This window comes from Larus michahellis, chromosome 3 (genome assembly GCF_964199755.1).
Source record: "Larus michahellis chromosome 3, bLarMic1.1, whole genome shotgun sequence".
NCBI lineage: Eukaryota > Metazoa > Chordata > Aves > Charadriiformes > Laridae > Larus > Larus michahellis.
Window position 1 is genome coordinate 129,691,772 of NC_133898.1, and position 23,959 is coordinate 129,715,730.

A 23,959-nucleotide genomic window follows, 5' to 3' on the forward strand; every position below is an offset into this window, starting at 1 on the left:
TTCTCATATAAAGTTACCATTCTGCAAAGTTCTTGGTTAGAGAACGCATGAACCCGACTGTGTGAGCTGTTCCACTTGGGAGATTCAAAGTGGATTTAGCAGGATTACTAGCATACTTCAGCATTTTCAGGATCAGAGCTTAAATGGTATCTCCAACACACACACACACAAAAAAGATGGAAAAAGGAATCTGTTCCTAAAAAAACCAGGAAGGTATCGGTCCTAAGTAGCTTTATGCTTTTGACTTCAAACTAAGAGGGAAGGAATAAAAACCAAAAGAGAGTTTTAACTAAATCTATGCATTTGTCCCTGCCCAGGGCAGGGGGCTGGAACTAGATGATCTTTAATGTCCCTTCCAACCCAAACCATTCTGTGATTCTGTGATTTATAATCTATGCATTTATCACTTCTTAGTAAAGAAAACAAAACACACAATAGGAAAATACAGTATTTTTACATGACAAAACTCAGATCATAAAGGCATTTATTTGTTCCAAGATGGAACAATAAAGACAAACTTTATAAAATAGTAGATTATTATGCTGAGTCCTAAAAAGCCCTAGCTGGACAAACCAGCAAAGAAAAACCCTACTCAAAACCCCTGTATGTAGCAAAGCATCATTTTTCTCATTTTTAAAAAGCAGACGGAGTTTAGCTCATTTCAGGAGAGCAAACAGTCCAGACCGAAGCAATAGGAAAAGTTAATATCCCAAAAGGAGAGACAAATAAGCTATTATGGCTGCATATAGACATTTTCTGCCTCAAGATCTCAGCAATTCATTCCCCAACACACTCAGAAAACTCGAGTTGCCATAAACTGATGCCCAGATTTGTTTCCCAACTTTTTTTTTTTTTTAACTCCTCACAATTTATTTTTAACTACCGCACAGAAGTTGCATCTGTTGAGAATGCTCATTTTGCAAAGTGAACTCCTGCTCTAGCGATTGCAGGGCGACTTTCCCGTCTTGCCTTCAGTGGAGTTCAAACCATTTCTTATTCTTTACGCACTAATTCCAATTTTAGCGTCTACAGACTGCGGCTCTGCCATCCGGCTCAAGGCCCACTGCTTTGTCAGTAAAAGGACATGCTGCTGCCATCTTTAATGTCTCACGTGAGCTTGGAAGAGGGATTTAGTAGAAGTAGATGGTCTATGTTTAACTTGCATTTAAAGCCTTTAAAAGTTAAAGGAGTGCTATGAACGATGCCAGGGCAAGCATTATCAAAAAAGATAAACAAGCTCAAAATAGCCAGCAAGAGAGCCCTGTTACACAGCAAGCATCCTCCCCTGAATGTATATCCTTCAACAGAAGCCATTTAGGTAGCTCCTTCCCAACAATCTTCCAGAGACTCATCCTAAAAACTTAGGGGCAGGTACAACAAAAAAGCCAAACCAAATCCCATCATTTAAACAGCTGAAGGACTTCACATAGACATCCTCTTAAGAGGAGAGCTCATTTTTGCAGCAGGGGAGGCTTAGACTGGATATTAGGAAAATTTTTTACACTGGAAGTGTTATTAAGCATTGGAACAGGCTGCCCAGGGAAGCGGTGGAATCGTCATCCCTTGAGGTATTTAGAAGATGGGTAAGCATAGTGCTTGGAGATACAGTTTAGTGATGGTTTTTGTCACAGTTGGGTTGATGGTTGGACTCACTGATCTGAAAGGTCCCCTCCAACCCAGGCAATTCTATGATTCTATGATTTTAAGCACATTACTTATGGTCACTTCTTTTCTGAGTCCAGACTTGCAGGTGATGAATATACACTCTCAGGAGTAGGGTTCCCCCCCCCTCCCCCGAAGGAAAAGCCCCTAGACTGGACTCAAAGCTGGAAAGCACTTTGATCGTAGTCTCCAGCAGGGGAAACGGCAGCTCCAGGACAGCATCACTTCGTTCCTTGTCCCCAGCCCCATGTACCACTGAAGGGCTGATCATGGGTGAGGGGCCAAATTGGGGATGGGAAGCCCCAGAGCAGAGCCCGTAGTGCTGGTCTGTGCGTGCACAAGATCCCCAGGCAGCAGAAGAGATTGGAGAGTACCCTCTCCATCCCGCATTCCGCTCCAGGATATTTGACGGGGCCGGGTCTGCCGTTACACATCCCCTTCGTTTCCCAAACACAGCTGCAACACCCGCACGCAAAGGTGCATCTGCAACACTGCAGAGTCATGCAGATTAAAAATAAAAAGCTTTAAAATTACTTTCCAATTTAAAATAATTTAAGTGAGCCAAATGAGTAAGATGCATATTTTGCAAAAATTTTCCAAGGGAAAGAGAATATCAAGGCAGTGAACTGGTGGAAGTCACTTAGTAAGCACTGGGAACTAGTGTCTGATTAAGTGCCAACCCATCTTTCAAGCACTATCCTTGTCTGCAAGAACAAAGGAACAAATATTTTCTTTTTACTTTGCTTATTTAGCTCAGTTCAATGACTACTGCTTTCAAAGTTGAGAAATCAGCTGGGAATTCAGAAAGCAGGAAAAACAGTTTCTCGTTTTAAATGAGGAATAAGAATAAGGTAAGTCGATGAGCTCTGCCAGCTTTATGTTTTTGAAGGACAAGGTAACCAGAAATTTAGTGAAATTTACCTTATCCAGACAAGAGTCACTGTATTTAATACGTGTATTTTAAAAGAAAAACTGTATTTTGACACAAGTGTAACACAGCCATAACATCGAGTAAACCCACACTTTCAACTGAATTCCAGTTTCCATCCAAATGTAGCTTGACATTATTTGTAAATAAGAATCAGCTGGGAAATATGCTGAGAATTAACTATTTTCTAATTTGGCATGTAATAAATGTGTAGGAAGTAATGTAATTGCCTAGGTTACTTCTTGACACCTGCCAGAAAACTATGAAGTTATCAGCAGAACCTAAGAAATATATGAGCAAAACAAAACTAAAGATCAGTTATTCAAACCAAAGGTTCCTGCCTGCTATTTAAACCACTTTGATTTAAATCGATCCACTTGCTGCAGCGTTAACTTTGATGATCGATACATACAACCACCCACCCTCTGAAGCCATATTTAAGTTAACACAGTGTCTATACAACGCACTTCTCGGGGCTAAGAGAACTTCTGGGATGTCTCTAATGGATCTTTCACCTATCTGGGAGGCTGTCCTATTCCTGCTCTGAGCCGCTAAGGGAAGCGGAGCAAAGGAAATTCTGGGAGAAGACAACAGGAAGAGCAGAGGCATTTGGGCAGTTTAGCCAGCGCCTGTTCTGGGCGGGTTATCATAGAATCACGGAATGGTTTGGGTTGGAAGGGACCTTCTGTCCCTTCCAACTGATCATCCCCTTCCAGCCCCCTGCCCTGGGCAGGGACACCTCCCACCAGACCAGGTTGCTCCAAGCCCCGGCCAACCTGGCCTTGAACCCCTCCAGGGATGGGGCAGCCACAGCTTCTCTGGGCAACCTGGGCCAGGGGCTCACCCCCCTCACACCAATTTCTCCCTCATATCTCATCTAAATCTCCCCTCTTTCAGTTTAAAACCATTATCCCTTGTCCTATCACTACATCCCCTCAAAAAGAGTCCCTCCCATCTCTCCTGTAGGCCCGTTAGGTACTGGAAGGCCGTTATAAGGTCTCCCCGGAGCCTTGTCTTCTCCAGGCTGAACACCCCCAACTCTCTCAGCCCGTTAGTAAGAGCAGAGACAAGAGAACAGTTTCCTTTGTCTCTCCTTTTCAAGTTGATGGAGAGAGAAGTCCTCTACAGGCAATTCAAAACAGGAGCCTAATTGCAGATCCTACTAGTTGCTCCCTGGAGAAACTTCTCTCCATCGTCTAAGAGGCTAAAGCCAGTCTTTGTGGACACACAGCGATAAGCTAGCTAGAAAGCATTGCCACCACTGCACTTCTACAAGCAGAAGCCAAGGGGCACCACTCAAGTCCAAGGTCCTGCCTGTATTTGGAGGAAGGAGTGCTACCTGTGGTTTGAGCTGGCTAGATTTAAAGCCTCTGGACCAGATTTGGCTGTTCAGACCAACAGTTTGCATAAATTTCACATGTTTAACATTCACACACACACTCACCCATCCTTTAGGAAAAGGCACACAAACTAAAAACAAACCACCTTTTCTTCCACTTTCTAAAAATGCAAACTTGAAGAAGCTTTGGCTATTGGCTTTGTATCACACAGGATATAAAGAAAATGCTCAAACAGGTGTAGTAAGTTGCTTACGAACTACTAAACTGTACTTCGAGCAGGCAAAAGTTGGTCACTCCCACTGTAGAGAGCAGCAGAAGCAATGTCACAGAATGATGGGGCTTGGAAGGGACCTCTGGAGATCACCTAGTCCAAATCCCCTGCCGGAACAGGTCAAAACTTACAAGTAAAGATTTACTCGCTGACAAGAAGTAGGGATGGTTTTAGTCCCAATGAGGAAGATGATACTTCATGTCAGACCTATTGAAGACATCAAAATAAGCTGTCAACACTACCAAGCCAACAGACACCTTGAGCGCCAAATCTGTCCAGCAGCCACACTGGCAAACAGAAAGTGGACGAACAACTTGAACTTCGGCCAAACAGCTGTTCCAGAGAGTTTTATTTTAAAACAAAAGACCAGTAATGTACAACCTTCCCACCTATACCTGACTAAATATGAAGCAGCAGATCCTACGGTCTTACACAGGTAAGGATTAAACCACACCTCAGAGCAATTTAAATAAATCTGCAGAACCCGAGTGTCACTTCGAGTGTCTTATGCCATTTAATCTTAAATTAGCTCCCTATCAGCTTAAATTTGTCTCTCCACATGTAGGAACTCCTTTAAGCACAGCAAGGCAACACCCACAAATTGACCTCTAACCACAACCACGCCTGTAACTAAATGAGATTTATACCTGGTTGTAGTTTTACCCGTTGTAAATTACACACATAAACAAACACAAATTGTATGTACATACAAATGCATTTCTGGGTATATAAATACGAAAACAAACCACCACTTGGTGCTCCCAATCTAAAAGCTTCTCCCAGCCATTCAATAAACCTTACAACCAGAGCCAGACATGCTTCATGTTTTTATAAAGTCTGCAACTAAACCTTAAAATAAATAATAAAAAAGGTCGTAATACATCATCCTGACATCAAATCAGCAGATTGGGATTTCAGTATATCAAAGTGATGGATACAGACTTGTTTTAAGTATGGTTTAGTCTGCATTATTGCTGTTGCCTTTTAGGCTATTGCCTTTCCAAGTTGTTCCAAATAAGAGCAAGAGTCTTATTTTCCCTCAACTGCCTGGATCTGCGAGTCAGAGCAGGTAGTCCAGCAAAAAGAAAAAAAATTGTCCACAAAAAATGATGACTAGGGAAGCAACAGGACAGCGTGTGCTAGAAAACACAACTTCTTGTTTTTCCGCATTTTCTCTTGCTTGCCAGGTGATCTAGTAACCACTCTTTGATGAATCAGGAGTTAAGCCCCTCTCATGAGCAAAATCCTTCCTAATAAACCCCCAGTCACCATCCCACCTCTCCATTCACTGCTGATCACCTCTGCTGTTTCACCCTGCCACGGTTTCTGGCTGCTGGAGCACTATTACCCAGGCCCCACTGCCTATGACGGACCACGTCCAGTCCTCCCAGTATATTCCCATTACTGTCCAGCTTCCATCTGTTCAGATCAATGTCTACCTGCTCTGCTTGATCCACGCCTGCCCTCTTGCCCATCTCCCTCTGCTTTTGCTGGGGTGAGATTAAAAAAGCTGCTGGTGTCCCCATAAATGATAACTCTGATCTGGTATCAGCTATTCAATAAATGAATACACATTTTCAGTTAAGTCACACATAGATATAATTTCCATCACCAGAGCACACTGAAAACTACTAATTCTCAGTACAACCCCAGATGGTGGTGAAACACATCAACTTTACAGATAGTCCAATGCAGTAGGATGCACAAAGAGGTCTGTTAACCACCTAGGATGTGCTGTGCAACCCGAGTGCTACACACAACGTGCCTCCCTTTCCCCAAGGCCAAAGAAGATCACATTTCCTAACCTTAAAAAAGTCCAACTTTTTTGAAAAAACTCCATGGGCCACCCTGTATCCCACAAACACTAAGATAGGTGGAAGCGACAGAATTATAAAACCACTAACCTTTTCACTAAAACATTTTCTTAATTGAAAATACTGATAAAAAACCTACGTCCCTTCAGCTTATACTTCTCAGACAATGCCAGCGAGCACCGACAGCACTCGAAAACATGCCCGTAAGTAGAGTTCAGAACATTTAATTTTGCTGCAATTATTTCAGGGGTCCCCTTCTAATACCTTATAGACAACGAAGAGTCAGCAAGTCACTAACACCAATACGGAAACTCGCTGTTTGATACAGACTTAAATGAGACCTCCTCGTTTTTTGAGCTGTGCTGTAAGTGGTGCTTTGTAAGCACAACTGGTAATCAATCTGGAAAAGAGGAGAAATAGTAAAAGCATAAATTATCATTTCTACCTGTATCCGTCCTCCCTCTGCCCCCACCATAGTTTTACAGAACTTTTTTGAGCCTACTTACACAAGCAGTCAAAGCAGCACAGCAGAAGAGGTGAAAACCCCCGTCAGAGGAGAGGAGAGAGGATGAGCGGGTGACAATAGAAAACAGGTCTATGAACAAAGACTGACCGTGTCAGGGCTTGATGTGTTTTAGGAAGTGCCCCCATCTTTCAGGTTGCTCATATCACTTCTTCCCTTGTAGCAAAACTGAAAGAGTTTGTTGTGTGTTATAAGGGTGCAGGAAGCCGTTCACAGGCACGGACAAATACACTCTTCAAATTAAAAAAAAAACAAAAACAAACAAACCTCTAACCAACTAAATAACCATAGCAACCTTGGGTCTGACTGTACCCCACCCCTCTCGTGAGAATACTATTGTATATTCTGCATAATATTTACAAATAGGACTGGTTTTATCATCTACACAGGCTAGGAAGTCCCTATCATTTACACTGGCTTCTCTTTGGCTTAGGCTGGAAGCTCATGCCCAAGAGTTCCCTGGTATGAGTTTGTAAATACAGATATGTATAAACAGAGTAATAGATAAGCAATCGAGCAATACGAGGCCGCAATTCCACTGAGCAAGAAAGCATGAAAGTAACCCCAGGTAATGTAACTGTCTACGTGTTCACACAAATAATCTTAGCCTGTGTCCTGATGCTAATAGAAGAACACAGTCTTACGGAGCTTGAAATATTCCCCTGGAGAAACAACTTTGCCAGCGCAGAATGGGAGAAAACACGCTGTGTAGAAGAGTGCGCTTGTAGCTTTGCTTGCTACTTAAACCAGGCTGATTAATCTTTAAGATCTAGCAGCTTTTCAGATTTTTGCCTTGCCTCCCTCCCCATTTTACCAGTATTTTTATCAGTGCTTTAAAGTAACAGCACACCAAGGGCTAAGTTATACCCAGGGTTGATTACACAAATCCCATCAAGGGCAAAAGCAACAGCTCGCGTAAGAGCTCAGAAACCACCAACCAGCTGGAGACACAGGACAGGTCAGAAGTGGGATACAAAGCAAGAAAGAACTGGAATATATGAATCTCAAAGAGATGTCTGAATACAAGCAGCCGCAGCCCTTCCAAAACCACACAAGTCTAGGTTCTTCAGTCGTTGCCCCAAACTGGATCATCGGGGTTCACGCCTGCAAGCTTCTCACTGTGAAAGGGAGGTCTTCGGCCCTGGCAAAACTTGAGATTGTTAGACAACATATAGATTCTCAGAACTGGCACATTGAAAAAAAAACACCCTAAAAATTTGATAAAAGATGCCAATATTGACGGCCTGTTTTCATACGCAGCAGGGTGGGAATGGAGGATGAGTGGAAGCTAATCAGAGAATAAATATGAATGAACAGAAGGCATTTATCAGCAGCCCATTACCTAGAGTGAGGGCTGCCTTGTTCTCAGTGACAAAGAAGCAGAAAGACAGACCATCCCCTTCCTGCAAACCACTTGCAGTCTTAAAGCCCCAACTGCGAGACCGTGATCCGTCACATCAGGTTCAAGTATCTATATAAACGTTTTCAGGTCCAGGCCCTAAGAAGTGAAAGGTAGCCCAAGGTAGTCCTTCAGCACACCAGTGGGGAACCCAGGTTATGCGGAACACAAAAAAAAAGGAGGTGTGACAAAACCTCCGCATGAAGCACAGTACAGAAGATTTCAACTAGGAAACAGATAAGTACAGCACCTCAGGAGAGATCTTCCCTTTCATAAGTTACTTAGGAGATAAGGAAAGAGGACTGAGAATCAGACCACCATTAACCACTGAGATACAACCCTGGTTTTCCACATTTCAGGTCTAACCGCACAATCTAAAGGCTGCCTGCCTTTGCTAGGACAAGAATTCCTGCAGAAAGCGCAGGGATGTAATGCATATGTTCCACCAAAGCCAAGTTTACCTAATAAAGAGAACATATATTTGCTTTGATCTCAAGATGCCCTCTAAGTTTTTAAAAACAGCTGTAAAACAGAAATCTTTGTATAGAAATCATCATCAGCAATGAAATTTAAGCACGCTACTCATTTCAGGTTAAGAAAACCTGTTTCTAATCCATCCTTATTAGAACTGTTACCAACTCCTTGCAAGGAGAAATGCAAATATCATTCCCAGCCATTTATTTGCAGATTATTCCCCTCCGCCCACCTGCTTTCCCTTGCTCTCTCCAAAACAGAGGGACTAAGGGACCATTCAATCTGTTTTGTCATTTTTGTTCCTATTAGCAGAGACAACGCTATGTTCAGATACTGTGGTCCTCTCATTTTTATATTTCACTGGAAGGATGTCTTGATCTGTTTTTTCTTTCTCTACAGAGAAACTGTTAAACCAAACGTACCAAAAAAGATACTTTTCTAGTATGCACCACAAATAGATTACAGTTTCTAGTTCAAGTGCAAAGGGACAAAGAAACCAAAATCTTTTTATATGCACACATTAAAATAAAAGCAGGAAACAGATTAACATCTGGAGAAAAATATTAACCCTTGTGCTTTCAATGATGCAACTCACAGGAAACTTCATTTGCAGTGCTATTTCCAGCTCTTCCTCCCCCCGACCCCCCCCCAGTTAAAGAGCGAGCACTGTTGTACAGCACTGGAAACAGTATGTTCACACATATCCTATTAAAAAAAATAAATAACATTTTAGGTAAAGTAGGAGGCAGTCAGGCTCTGAAAAGCTGAGGCTATCGAATACATATCTCGAAAAAAAATTAAATTATAATTTCCTTGTTCAAGATCACTTACTAAGATCACTGTAGCCAAGAAAATAAGTCTCACACAGTGGCATTTCATAGGAAGAAGGTTTTTAGAAAACAGTATTAAAAGAGAGAGATCCAACAGCATTAGGGGGCAGAGAAGAGGACAGATGATTGCAGTGCAATATGATGAGCACGAGGAAGAGTGAGTTAATGGGATATAAAACTGCGTACACTGGAGACAGCTTCACAAGTCAGAGAAATGACAGCCAAATAGTAATCACGCCACACCAAAAAGATACCGACAAGTCAGAAAAGAAACTTCATTTTCTAAATGACGGCAGAGTCAGCCCTTATGTATGAAGAGCACGCAGAGTTGGAGTTAAACAGTAACCGATAGTCCTATAGATGTTTGTAGATGACCTAAAATGGAGAGAAATCTCTCATTGCCCTCGTTCATGCTACCCTGGAGCCAGAGAGCTGTATTTTTCTGAATGCAGGTATGTCAGTGGAAAGCTAACCCGTGCGTGCCCTGTCTCCCTGCCAGGGGCAAGCTCCTGCAGAGTCCTGCGGGCACAGAAGTGCCTGTGAGAACTCCCCACATCACTTTCAGTAAAACTATTCGGGCTAGATCAAGCGTGAAGTTACAGCTAGGTCCATGTTATCCCAACCAATTTCACCTGAAGCGAATGAGAGATACTGAACAAGCAGCCTGTCAACAGATCAGTGAGGATGATAACTTCGCCGGGGAGGGATAATGGTTTACTATCCAGCAAACAATTTAAAAGACGGTATTTGCTCATGCCTTAAGTAGCACAGGACAGGATTGGACAGAGATGCCAGAAAAAAAAAAAAGGAATAAAACAAACAAAAAGGTGACAATTTATAAATAAGGACATTTGTTCACTGGGAACTGAACTCAAAAAAGCACCCCAGTTCGCAAAGGCTACCCAGCCTCCAGGTATGTGACACTGCAGGGGACACAGCTCAGGCCGGCAGTTTGTCTAGCCAAATGGGCCATTAAGGCTTTAACGTGCCTAGACGGTCTCTTTGAGCGGAAAAAATGGGATACAAAAGGTATATAGAATGCCTGAAACACACAGCGGGGATATTTGCAACTATGTACTGGGGAGATATCCAGTGTTTGCCCTGTTCTTACAGGCTTTGCTGAGCACCCAGGACTGGGCGTTATCTAGCCTTGTGCCAGGGGTAAGGCAAACTTTTGGTCTGACCATTACAGCCACTCATTTATTAAACCTGATTTTAACTCAACTTACTGTTCAGGAAGTTCAACAGATTCAGTTAAAATAGGTCTCCATACTGTGTTTTGCAACTCTTAAGTAAATCTTATTTTACAGCTGTCTATATTCAGAGGTACAAATTAGCGTAGCTCTGCCGTTACTGCAGATCAGAGCCTTGCTTCAAGCAATACTTTCACGCCACACACTCTTATTTTTAGAAGTACCGTGTGAGTGCACCACTGCTGCTCTGTAGAAAAAGAGCAGCAAAGCAGGAACCTCACTGAATTCACAATTTAATAGTCTACCACGTAAAACACCAATTAAACAACTGCCTTCTAACCCTCCCTCTGCCAGCCATGGTGTTTAAATCCAGCGAGAGTAGCATGTCTTTAAAACTATTATAAAAGGCTTTTAAAAGTCCACCTTTCAAAAATAAGGAGAGAGAATGGGGGACAGAATGAAAAGCACAAGGACGGATCTACATGAAAACTATTAGTTTAGTTTCCCCATTTACACGTACCACAGAATTGTGGGGGTTGGCTAACACCTCTCCAGCTTGTCAGGTCTAACCCCCTGCACATGCAATATTCCTGTGCAACTTGCTCTAAAAATAAGCTTGCAGGCACACGATGATCCACCTGGATTTAGGTTGATGCTGGGGTAATTACCGGCGTACAGAGACACCTCTTCCCACGAAGACAAATTGTCTCAGAGCTGCGAGATAGGGATGCTCAAACTTTTTGGCATGGTGGCTTCAGAAACCTGAGAGAACATTGCTGAATAGGGCTGGAGCCCCTCTGCTGGGAGGACAGAGTTGGGGGTGTTCAGCCTGGGGAAGAGAAGGCTCCAGGGAGACCTCAGAGCAGCCTTCCAGTATCTGAAGGGGGCCTACAAGAAAGGCTGGAGAGGGACTTCTTACAAGGACATGTAGTGATAGGATGAAGAGTAATGGCTTCAAACTGGAAGAGGGGAGATTTAGGTATCAGGAAGAAATTTATCACTCTGAGGGTGGTGAGCCCCTGGCCCAGGTTGCCCAGAGAAGCTGTGGCTGCCCCATCCCTGGAGGGGTTCAAGGCCAGGTTGGCCGGGGCTTGGAGCAACCTGGTCTGGTGGGAGGTGTCCCTGCCCAGGGCAGGGGGTGGCACTGGATGATCTTTAAGGTCCTTTCCAACCCAAACCATTCTATGATTCGATGAAATCACTTTTGCTAGGTGACTGACTAAGGCCAGAGCTGAAAAGTTAGTTAAAATGGGTTTTAAGCTAAGTTTATAATTGGAAACTATGACTGCAAAAAGCCTAGGAACACGTAAGAAAAAGACCAGGAGCAGGGAAAATAGGCAAGGGAGACTCAAGATGTAGTAGCACGCAGAACTATTATTTGCAGTTTCTGGGAACACTGGTTTCGGTCCAGGACCCTCCTTCGTAGGTGTAAGGCACAGAGCTCATATCCAGCACATCCAAACTAACGCAGGAGAGTTTAGGAGGTCTGCCCAAGCAACGTCTCCGCACAATTATACCTCAGAAGTCACAACCCTTCTCCTTTAATATTTAAGAAAAAAGAAATCACATTTGCAGCCAAAATGTACTAATAATACTGCAATGGCAATACAGCCCTGAGCCTGCAGTCCTTCCCCAGGAGTAATTCTCATTAGGAGAAAACTGAAGGATCATCCTCTTTATTCAGTTATTTGCAGGACATTTAACACACGCTGCTCACTACAAGGCCAAGAGTGTGCAAGAAGAACAAAAGTGTTTCAGTCCCACCACTGTGCAGGTTTCTGTCTGCAAGAGACAAGAGAGCATAAGGCTCCTCCTGAAAGGAGGCTGCAGAGAGGTGGAGGATGGCCTCTTCTCCCAAGGAACAGAGGATGGGACAAGAGGAAATGGCCTCTAGTTGCACCAGGGGAGGTTCAGATTGGATATTAGGAAAAAGTTTTACACTGAAAGGGTTATTAAGCATTGGAACAGGCTGCCCAGGGAAGTGGTTGAGTCACCATCCCTGGAGGTATTTAAAAGACGAGTAGGCATAGTGCTTAGAGATATGGTTTAGTGATGGTTTTTGTCAGAGTTGGGTTGACGGTTGGACTCGATGATCTGAAAGGTCCCTCCCAACCTGGGCAATTCTATGATTCTAAGGCAGGGCTGGGAAGCAGCTCCCAGGAGGGCACCAGAAGCAGATTTCTACTGTGAAGGGTGGGGGGAAGGCTGCACGTGGTAAATTGTTCCATCAAATAATTGGAGGAAGGGCCGATGTCTCCTTTGGAAGGCTGACAGTAAGAGTCTGTCAAAAGCAAAAACAATGGAGAATTAATTCTTCTTAAGTATGAAAGGACCTAGAACTCTGCGCTCTCCTGTTAATTAAAAAAAGAAAATATCCTCAATATATTTCCAGTTCAGTTCTTGCGAAAGCCAACAGAGAGCACTCCCACTGCCCCTAATGTTAGTTACATCTTCTTTAAGGACTCACCCTTGAAAGGCATTGAAATTCAATGGAAACTGCAGATATTCAGTACCACTTCTATTCCATATTCAAATATCTGAGCTCACATAAAATATGCAAGAGAGCCTTCATCAACTCACACTGTTTCAACAGTTCTGGAAATCACAGAAAAGTAACTAGCAAACTACATTTCATTAGTTTAAAGGAGGGGTTTAAAGAGGTTTTGGTTTTGTTTTAGATGGTCATCCGCTGGGTAAGAAGCAGAGTGCAGCTCTGACATGCAAGAAGTAGAACAGACAAGGTCTGTGACAGTCGCAATTTATCTTCTCCCTTTCTGTGAAGATGACAACAGTGAAAACTAAATGCACTCTTAGTCTTCGCTTCTGCTCCTGTGTAACTAGTGCATTTTGTGAGGGACAGAAAAAAACCTAAAGCTTCTCCAGCCTACCTTTCCCCCAGCACTTTGCACAACAGGGAGTAGAGATCTTCGAGATAAATCAGGATCTGTAGGCATCCTGTCGCAGCTGCAGGATACACAGTGTTTTATGAAAAGTTCTCTCCTCATGATGCGCACCAGCCATCTATCAAGGATCCACAACAACCAGCATGCTGGCCGAGGTGCCTACAGCCTTTACTCCAAGCTCTGGGCAGCAGCAGGTCCCTCAAGGAAAAGGACAAGCAGAGGAGATGGCCATGACGGCTTCATGGTCACCGTCTTCCTTTTACCTGCCAGCTCAATAGTCAAACACCTCTAAATTACGAGGGACATTTAAATAACTTGTGGCTTGAACCTGCCTCGTAGACACCTAACACCTCAGAGGGCCCTACACCACCCAGCAAGTCACTGGACACCCTGTGGTTAGGAAAGCTTCATTCGTCCCCTTGAAGCCTTTATTCTACATTGAATTAATATAAGACTAGAGGGAACTTTACGCTCTAGCAAAAGCCTGAGCAGCATACCTGCACTTCAGTTTCCACCCTGGGTTATTAGCTAGACTGTTTATAAAACAATTTCAGAATGCCAGCTTTTATGTATTACAGTTTTATTAATCTTGAATGATACATCATATGTGCTGGACGCATAAAAGGGTTATGGAAACATGGTTTGCATTTTAAAATGCTTTAGTGAAAACAAATGAATTATCTTTATTAAGTGAATTGAACCTTGCTGTGTCCTCCACTGAAAGATTTCAGTATTAGTGAATCTCTTTCCTCATTGTTCTTTTTTTCCACCTTATGTTAGGCAAGGAAAACAAGCATTTCTGCATTTACAGCTCCCAAATGGTTTTGCAGTTTTGAATTACATAGTCTGTGATCTGAACTATCTGAATATACTGAAATGAAGAAAATATTCTCTATGCACATGCAGAAGAGGCTACTTCTGTCAAAAGCTGGTTAACTACTTCATCAGATTCTGGTTCCACGCGCTCAACCAAGAGTGACTACCAACACTTCACTCGTTTGACGTTATTTGAGATATTGGCAGTAAAAATACATTGCTTAGGTTCTGTTTAAAGTACATTACAAGAAATGTAGGCATTACATCAGATGGCTTAGGCTTAAGAAAAAGGTATTTATATTTTGTAACCTATTTACATAGAAAACACTTTTAACAAAAACCAAAAAGTTTTGAATCCAGGTTATAAACTCAAGTTTATAAAAGAGCGTAATTGCAAAGAGAGGGTGGAGATGCTTCATGGCTGTTTTTTTTATTTGCTAACTTAGCCAACAATCAGCTTTTATTCTTATCAAAGCTACAGATGCATCCATTTGCTATTAAACGTATCTGTTTTCCCACAAACTAGACATAGCTTCCAGGCTCCAGATAAGTGGTGAATCTGGCCCTTTAGCATCCTGAAGCCTCCAAGTACAGGAATTTTAACACCTTCTTGGAGCAGTACTTAAATTGATCATCAGTGTAAACAAATACAACCTAAATGGACTGCCCTGACGGGCAGCAAGCACTTTGGAGGTAGAGTCTGCATACTTGTTCAGGGCGTAACACATTGGAGCCCCAGCTCCAGTGATGCTCTCAAACCGCAACCAGTCGCCCTAACCTTCAATCTTAAGTATTTTATCAGCAATTTATACGCAAACCCTTCTAAGCAATCAAATACAAAAACCCAAAAAAGAACTGGATCTCAGCTTTTCAGTTCTACAAGCCTGGGGGTGGGGGGAATAATAGCTAAACAAGTTACACGTTCCAAATCCAAGTTTTATGGAGGAAGGGGAGGTTGGGAGGAGAGGAAGAGGGATGATCTTTCCATAGCACTGCCATGCCACAGGAAAGCACCACGTTTAATGTAATCAAGCTCTACATCGCAGCCATATGGAAACAATTTTAGTCAATAAACAACTCCTGCAAGAAGACAGCAGAGGAACAGAAAAATCAGATACCGATTTAGCTGGGAGGCAGGAAAGCCGCCGGCTGTGCTCAGAGGTTTGCACTGTAAGAAGTATTTATGTCCAACATAACGGCACACATTTTTGGGTCTCTGTTACTTGCCTTCTTGCCTTAGACTTTCACAGTGCCACACCTCAAACTGCAAGCAGCAGAAATGGCATAGTTTTTTGGGGTTTTTTTGTTTGTTTTTTTTTTTTTTGGTTTTTTTTGTGGTTTTTTTTTTTTTTTTTTTTTTTTACAATATCTTTCCCAGCCTCCAAGCTCCTGGGCCTCAATCCTCTTCCCCTTCTTCCCCCTCGCAAATCTTTCCTCAAAGCCTATCTCTGTGGCAGGTTTCCCACTCGACAGCCAGAAAGGAAGCAGACATCCCAAACTTCAGATACTCACCCGACCTCTTTGCATTTTATCTGCCTGGAATTTGCAGGTTTTAAAACAAGGACTTTGTCATGGAGCAAGTCCTTTCAAACACCTACCTTAAAAAAACAAACAAAAAACCCAACACACTTACCAACAGTGGTATTTCAATGAGGTTTGGTTTCAAGATACCATATTTCAGTGTCCTAAAAAGCAATAGCAAAAATACTACCAAGACTTTCGTGTGCGCTGCTGATTACAGCTGCAACATGGAGGGAGTAAAGCTAAATCAGTTTGGGACAGGAAAAGGGAAATTTAAGGAACAGGCAGCAAGTGAAGGCAGCTGCATTTTTAACAAAAAGTAAGAAGGCAGACTGAACATGAATAAAACAGAATTTCCTTGAGTGTGGCAGAGGAGCAACACCAATATTTATCAGAATTATGCCCATGAAATGAACTGAAGGATAATTCACGAGCGTCTTCAGAAGTAGCTGCTTGCTTCGCTGAGGTTAGAAAGGTCTTCATTCCACCACACAACGCAACCTGCCAGCAGATGCTCCTCGGCTGCCCCAAAAGCATTGTGGTTTTATACTTGCAAACATTCAGGAATAAAAGATCTTGGGATGTTCCTCTTACTAACCAAAGTGCAAGATTCAACACACACACACAAAGATAATAAGAATAAAATTTATAAAACTAACTTTTTAGTGGAAGGGAGGGCCAGGATTACTGTGAACCGTTCTCCGTTAGACTGGGGCAACATGCTTCTGTCACACAAAGTACCTTCTAATTCATCAATAAGAAAAGATGATTTTCAGCAAATCCATTAAGAGTGAAACATTTGAAATCTGCTTACAAAACATGACCAAAGTGGGCTTTTTGCAGGCTTGTAGGGTGGGGGGTTTATTTTCCTTTTTTAATGAGGGACTCTCTAGAAAATGAGGGGAAAACCCCAGGCCAGGTGAATGTTCATATTGTGCTAATGCTCAAAAAGGGGATGGAACGAATCTGGAGAGCTGTAAAGTGGTCAGCTGGGTATCAGTCCAGGCAAACCAACAGGAAAAAAAAATAATAATAAAAATAATTATATATTTCCCCAGTAAAAAATTAAGATAACGGGGACACTGGTAGTGCCAGTCAGCATGTTTTAATGGAAAATGTCTTGATAAAGGACTAACTTTGAGATTACAAACGTAACCAAACAGTAGAAAGTATGTGCACAGAGCGTACTTTGGTTCTAGTGGAAATCCACATCGGCTGCTCCGTATCGACTGGTACTTTCTGAGAGCTGTCAGTTAGCCAGTTCTCAATCTACTTCCTGGGATTGCGTCATGCTAATTTTTTTGTCACTAAATTTAAGGTCTGATGCAGTTCAACATTTTTATCACTGCAGATAAAAATCTGAGCCTGACACCAGGACTACAGGAACAGTACGTTATTACGAGGAAAGGACAGCAAAAGAAAGAAGTCTGAATGCCTACCTTAACTCAGCTCAGGAAAGCAAAACACTAAGGCAAATTTATAATCTAAAAAATGCAGACTGTAACTACTAAATGGCAGACTTTACTGGAAAGAATCTCAGTGTCAGAGCAGCGATTTCCCTATGCAAAAGGGCTACTGTGAACCTTTCAAATGGCCACGTAGCAAAAAAGGCCATCGCACCTCAGTACTCAGTATGGATCAGACACAGGCTGGAACATTCCCCATTTTTGGTTTCCACAATGTTAAAAATAAATGGAGACCATGAAGCATCACCGGATGATCTGAGTGCTGGAGAAAATGCCTCAGAGTAAGACTTAAAAGCTCAACTCTGTTTCCTTATCAATCGAGTAACTTGATTACAGAGTGTAAGTACCTCCATGGCAAGAAAGTACTGGGTACTAAAGGGCTCTAATCTTGTCAGGAAAGTCATAACAAGAACCAGCGGCAGAACTTAGACAAATTCAAATTGAAATCAGCCACTTGTTTTTAACAGTGAGATGGCACAAACTACCAAGAGAAGTGATGAGTTTGAAATTACCAATGACAGACACTCAAGGCTGGAAAACTTTCAAATTGTTTTTAGCCAAACAGCAGTTGCTGGTCTCAGTTTCAGAGCAAACGATTAAAATTTAAAGGCTTGTGATAGAAACATAAAACATATCAGAGAAGGCGATTTAATTGTCTTTTCTCACCTTAAATTTTATGAATCTCCAATATGTTAACATCATTCTACTTCTATGGACAAGGAAATTAAAGAGGCAGGAGTAAGTTTCAACTTCAGTAAGTTCCCGCTTTTTCAGACTGCTGTACTTCTCACTGAACAGCCCCGCACCATCGGATGGAACCCCCATGAAACGCAAACAGTCAGAGGACGACCAACGATGATGTCTGGAAACCATGCATAATACAACTGAGTTGAGAAAACTGTGATCAACTACTTACCTCTCCCATCTGCGGCATGAAAAATCAGTATTAGCTTAAATAGCTGGTTCTTACTCTGTGTAAATACACTTAGGACATTCATGTTTATACTATCGAGAGCAGAAGCATGCAATACCATCCGGCCAAGAATCTTCAAATACTTTATGAATGTGAAAGCATCTCAACAGCCCTGGAAGGATTATTTTCATATTAGAGCCTGGAACACAGGCAAGTCAAGAAGTTTGCCCTGGGTCATAAAGTAAGACCTACGGCAGAGCCTAGAAACGAGAGCCCAGCGTGATCTCATTGCCAGGAAGAACTTTCCTTTTCAACATTTGAGCACTACTTACATGTCAGAGCTGCCGCATACCCCGTTGCCAGTTAAACCACAAAGATTTCTAGTGAAAGCTGACATTGTGATCAGAGAATCTGATCATGGCAGAGAAACTGTCCAAAACAAAGGTCAGAATAAATATCCAAGTAGAAACAGCGCTTGTATTTTATGAACTAACTAAATGCTTTCTGCTTCCATTAGTATTACAGTACCACTGGAAGAACAAAAAGCAGATTCAGTGCTTGCTTCAGAGCTCGTAAGAAATGGGCAGCTCAAAATGCAGGAAATGACTATATGCTACACTTCCCAATTGATAGGGCATAGGCTTATCAGAAGAATAAAACTGGCTGTTCACAAGGCTCACTGAAAGAGTTGCCTACAGTCAGTAGCATGAGTTGTTTTACTGCTGAACTTAACGTATAACAATTTTTTTTTAAGAAAGTGAAAAGAAAATAAGGCTTCTTAAATATTAAGTTCAAAAGCAGGGAGAAAACAGATGCCAGGAATTCAGGGCAAGTGAGAATCCCAAACAAAATTAATGTATTTTGCATTATTGTAAATTACGTCCTTACCCCAACATTAAGACCTCATGTACCACCACAGCAGCGAATGGGGTTCACATAAATTTAATAGAATCCAAACAGACGTCTTAGATGTACGAAGAACGAGAGTCCCACCTCTATGCATGAAGAAGGTAATAAAATTTGTTTCCTCTGGCTACAAGAAACTCTTCAGTAGACCTGGAAACAACATCCCACTCATTGGGCAGACTGGAAGAAGTACTCACAAACGTACCGCAGGCTCATACACCAAGTTACCTGATGAAGCACCATGCTTAGTAATCAGTTTCAGGCTGGTAATTGCACTGAAACCAACCTAAAATGATGAAATAAACATTCATAAAGGAATTCTGTAGGAAAAAGAGTTAACTGACCTTCCATACCTTCTGGTTGGCTGCACAGGAAAGATAAAGCAGAATACACTTTGTCAGAAGCGCTGCACTACAGCAGTTCCCAGTTTTAAGAGCAGTCTTTAACTTCAGACTCTACACGCAGCTTTGATTAAGAACTGGGAAAGGGAAATCTGCACGCTGACGGGTAGAATAACCAGTTATAGATTTTATTTTTTTTTACTTCTTAAAAAAGCGCATCAAAACAGTAATTGTTCAACCTTTTGGTGTCTACATTAACAAGGTGCTGAATCAAAACAAGTAACAAACATGCGTGTGCATTCCTGAGATAGATTTGAAGTCCAACACTGAAAAACTCCTATCAAACAAAGAAGAAAAGCTATGCAAGAAAATACGGGCACCCCTTACAGTCTTGTGAGAAAATTTATCCCAGTGGTGCTTTCGGGAGTGGGTGCGGAATCTAATAGATAAAAAGCAATAAAAATAACTGAATAAGTAAGGATGACAAGTGTCAAACCACAGAAGTCAATGGAACATGGGAAATCCTCCCATCACTGTAAAAAAAAAAAATCTCATTGACTTATGTATTCTTATCGAGCACATTAGACAACCAGCCAATATATTAATATATACTTATCATATAAGGAATTTATCACAGATTTAAAAGTGCAATAGATGGGAGCAGACACAGCCAGGCTCAATGGCCACTGACTCAGTATGTGACCTTGAGTGAGTCACTTGGCCCTCGTGCCTCAGTTTCTCTATTTGTAAAATACTGATACCTCTGTAAAGCACTTAAAGATTTACAAACGAAGGTACAAAGTATTCTTTTATCATAGAGTAGTAAAGGAGAAGGACAGTGGCTCGGCCGTAATGAATCTAATGTGAAACATCAGAGCTGTACTCCACTAGCACACCACACAAGTTCTGGCCATAAATCGATCACTTCTGATTAGGTTAGGCTTTACAATGCAGTAATTGCGATAGCGGCAGTTTCATAACTGTGAAACGAGCACTTTGCTCAGCAGCTTATTACGCAGGAAAACTGCACGAACAACGAGCTTTTGGGAAACCCAACTGCAACAGCAAAGAACAGAAGCACCCCAAACACAATATACTTTTTAAGGTTATCTATCGTAAAAGCTTCTCCACATGCTTTTACGGCCACAGGCTAACCCTGTATAAGCGCCTAGCTGAGTGGGAGGGGAGGGGAAGGAAATCAAACAATACCACGTTTAAAGACAGACCAGATTTCAAGCGAATATATCTCTTTTTAGGAGACACAACACAAAAATAAATGTTTCTCACAGTTACAGGATGAAATTTTCCATTGGCCAGTGACTACAAAGCCGATACTCTACTTCTTGCTGTGGACCACATGACTGCCTCAATACATGAGAACATTTTATGTGCCAACTTGCAACGAAGACCACATAGTTAATAGTTTGCAACCTCCTTTCCCCCAGAAGATCTTCAGAGTTGAGTAATAAAATTCCTCACATGATTTCAATGAGAGGGTTCACTTGTCAGAGACTGTTTCGAGATAGTATCATATGTCAGGGAGGTGCTGTTCAGACAAAGCTTTCCAACCCTGCTTTCAAGGCTCAATTGAAAATTAAAAAAACTTAAGACTATAAAGTTTGAAACTGGAAGAAAGAAAAATAATCTCTAGGCGTTATTTTTAAAATGTGGAAGTTAGCCAATTAATGAGGGGAGGCAGAAAAACTCTGATTAAAGCCCTGACAAACCCCTGAGATCACGAACTGATTACTAGGTTCTGCCGCAGTCTCCATGTAGGAACCTGGGCAAGTTCATCCCTCTGCACCTTGATTTGCCACCTGTGAAATGAAAAATAAAGCTTTCTTTTCATATCCTGTTATTCTTGCTTGTATTGTTCCCCAAATTAAAAGCATTTGTCAAAACACTTATCTAGCATTAACAATGCCAACTGCATTCATAGCTAACATGCAATCCGTTTGCATGACTGAGTGTTCAAATATGAACTCTTAATATACTTTGCTATGCAGCCATTCTAATTTTATACATGTCAGAAGGGAGCTTTAGTCAATACAGGAATATTAGAATGCCAAAATAGTTTATTAGTAATCTTATGTACAAAAACAGCTTTAGGGATATAACTTAGACCCACAAAAATTCAAATTCTCCACGTTATCTCCTAAAAATCCCACTATAATCATAGCATTGGTCTCACTTCATTGATAACCCACAAGATAACATTATCAGCATAGGTATAATTAAAGCCCAATCCCACGAGGATGTGTATGCAGATCCAATGCCTGCTCCATTAAAATCAGTATAAAGTGAAATCGACTTCAATGACTTTAGAAGAAGTGTCAAAGCTGCATAAAGTTATCGGTAGGAGAAACAAAGGCATGGTTTTTTGCAGTAGGATTCTGAAGCTGACAGCATCCCTTCAAGTGTTTGATTTCAAATCCTAAACTTTGCAGGAGATGGAAAACATTTGCCACAGATCCCAACGCTGGAACTTGTAATTCTATCGTGTCCCTAAAAGCTCTGCACAGAAATCACTGTAAAGCACAAGTTGCTTTCTTTAGACTAAAATGTGCCATCATTTTATGCAAAATGCTTTATTTTCTAACGTAAACAACCAAACATCTTCGGAGCTTGCTTTATGAAAGGGACAGTACAGCATTCTTCCTTTCTCATTTTCAGTCTCATTAATTATTCCAATTCCCCTCCGAAACATCATTTCCTAAAGACCAAAATTTCACCACTGCCCCACTGACACCCAACAAAAAAGAGCAATCCCAAAAATTAATGGCAGAACAATTCTTGAAATTCATGCTTATTAAAAATGCATTAAAATTAAAATAAAAAAAAGTTTTGAAAGTGAATGCTAGAACCCCACTGTTCTCCCAGCTCCAGATAACAATAAAAAACCATATCAAGCACCTCCATGAATTTATGGATTGTCACTATAAAGTAAACATTTCATAATAATTTGATTTTCAAAACACTGGACAACCATGAACTTTTAACATCCCTTTGAAAGCGACCAGAAAGACCCACACAGAAACTGCCTTAGAAGATTTCTGCAGCTGACACTGGTTACCAATTCTGTTGAATTACCAGAATTGCAATGCTAGAGAGATGCACGTTTTTCTAGAAAGGTCAACAAATAGAACAGAATTGCTCAAGACCGCTCAGTAAAGTATAGAGATAAGCAGGCCTCATCCACACAAGTTTTGCTTCAAGATTTCCTTACCACTCATTAAAAATCCTGCAGTTTCACCTGTGGTAGCATTCCTGTAGCACAGCTGTCAGCCTGCATACCACAATGTCGTCTAGACCTGCTCTGAACAGAGTTAGATGACACAGGAGTAAAAATGCTGATGCCTGTTCTGGTGCTCAAGGAACGATAGGAGGAAGAACAGACATCGCTGAGCAAAACACAAGTTCCTTGTTCCTAGTCTCATGCCCGGGCTCGTCAGGCAATTCTGTCAACCATACAGAAAAAGTTGTGGCTGTCGTGGGGCTAAAGAAGAATCTTCACATAAGGGAAAAGAGCCTTACCAAACGCCACTTCTCAGATGCAGTATCAAACCCTGCTCTTTGACAGAGCCCGGTGCTCCCAGAACATGCAGATAACAAATGCATCCCTGCACAGATAACATATTCCAACCCTTTCGCACTTCCCTACTTCCCTCCCCCCGCCGCATCTTGGAGATGTTTGCTTAGCAATTTGGAAGAGAAATGGCAAAAAGGGAGATGCAAAACACAGAAATAAATTAAGTTTGTTCTCTGCTGTTGACAGATTTGGCCCTAGCATGATGGGAGGAAAAAAAATGTTGAGAGTGATAAATCCATATATACCTACTCCAAACTACACCCGCCATCCCAAGGGACATGGTATAATGGTAAATAAATATAGATGCAGTTCCTACTAATGAGGCAGGGTACAGCAAGGCCAAAGAAAATGCAATCATCTCGGGGAAGAAAACTGCACAGGACTCCTCCTCTCCCATCCATGGAGGAAATCAAATGCCAGCTGCACCATCCCAGGAAGGAAGCAGAGTCTGTACCTGATGAGCCCTGCAGAAATGAGCTAGTCATATCACGGGACACAAGCAGGCACTTCAGGGTTTTGCCAGCCCACAAATCGTCTGCAAAGCACAATCACTCTCTCTGACATGATATATTTTACACGGTATCATTCACGCAAATTGTATTTTTATTTCCCAACCAGTTTCCTTTTCCTCCATCCCCATCAGTTTGAAGCAGGGGCACGTAGCGAGCGTCTATCAGATCTGCTCTCAGATGCGCTCTCAAACGCCTGCCCTGGCCATCAGCTTAACGCTTTCCTCCCTACAAAGTTTCAATCTTTCCAGCTTTTGTTCATATACATTTTGTACTTAAAAGCCACTTATCTGTACTGCCAGCGTTACTTGAGCAGGAGAACAAACTGAGATATGCCCGACTCCACAGACAAACGGCAAACATGCTTACAGTCTTCATTTCCTCTTCCTCCTTCCCTCCCCACACCCAAAAAAAAAAAAAAAAAAAAGGCATTTTTGTCCCTAACACGAAGGCACTGGAAAAACAGCACACACGACCAAGGCTTTTTCAGAGGAATCGCAAAGGAAAAAAATGCTTTCCGGAGAAGTGCTCTGCAAACATACCAAAAGACACTCTTAGAAT

The 23,959-nt window shown here is 41.9% G+C and overlaps 1 protein-coding gene across 16 annotated transcripts in view; it reads right to left on the minus strand.

The window, feature by feature from the left end:
- Positions 1–23,959, minus strand: part of HMBOX1 (homeobox containing 1) — a 115,046-nt gene that overhangs the window by 89,835 nt on the left and 1,252 nt on the right. The window lies entirely within an intron of this gene.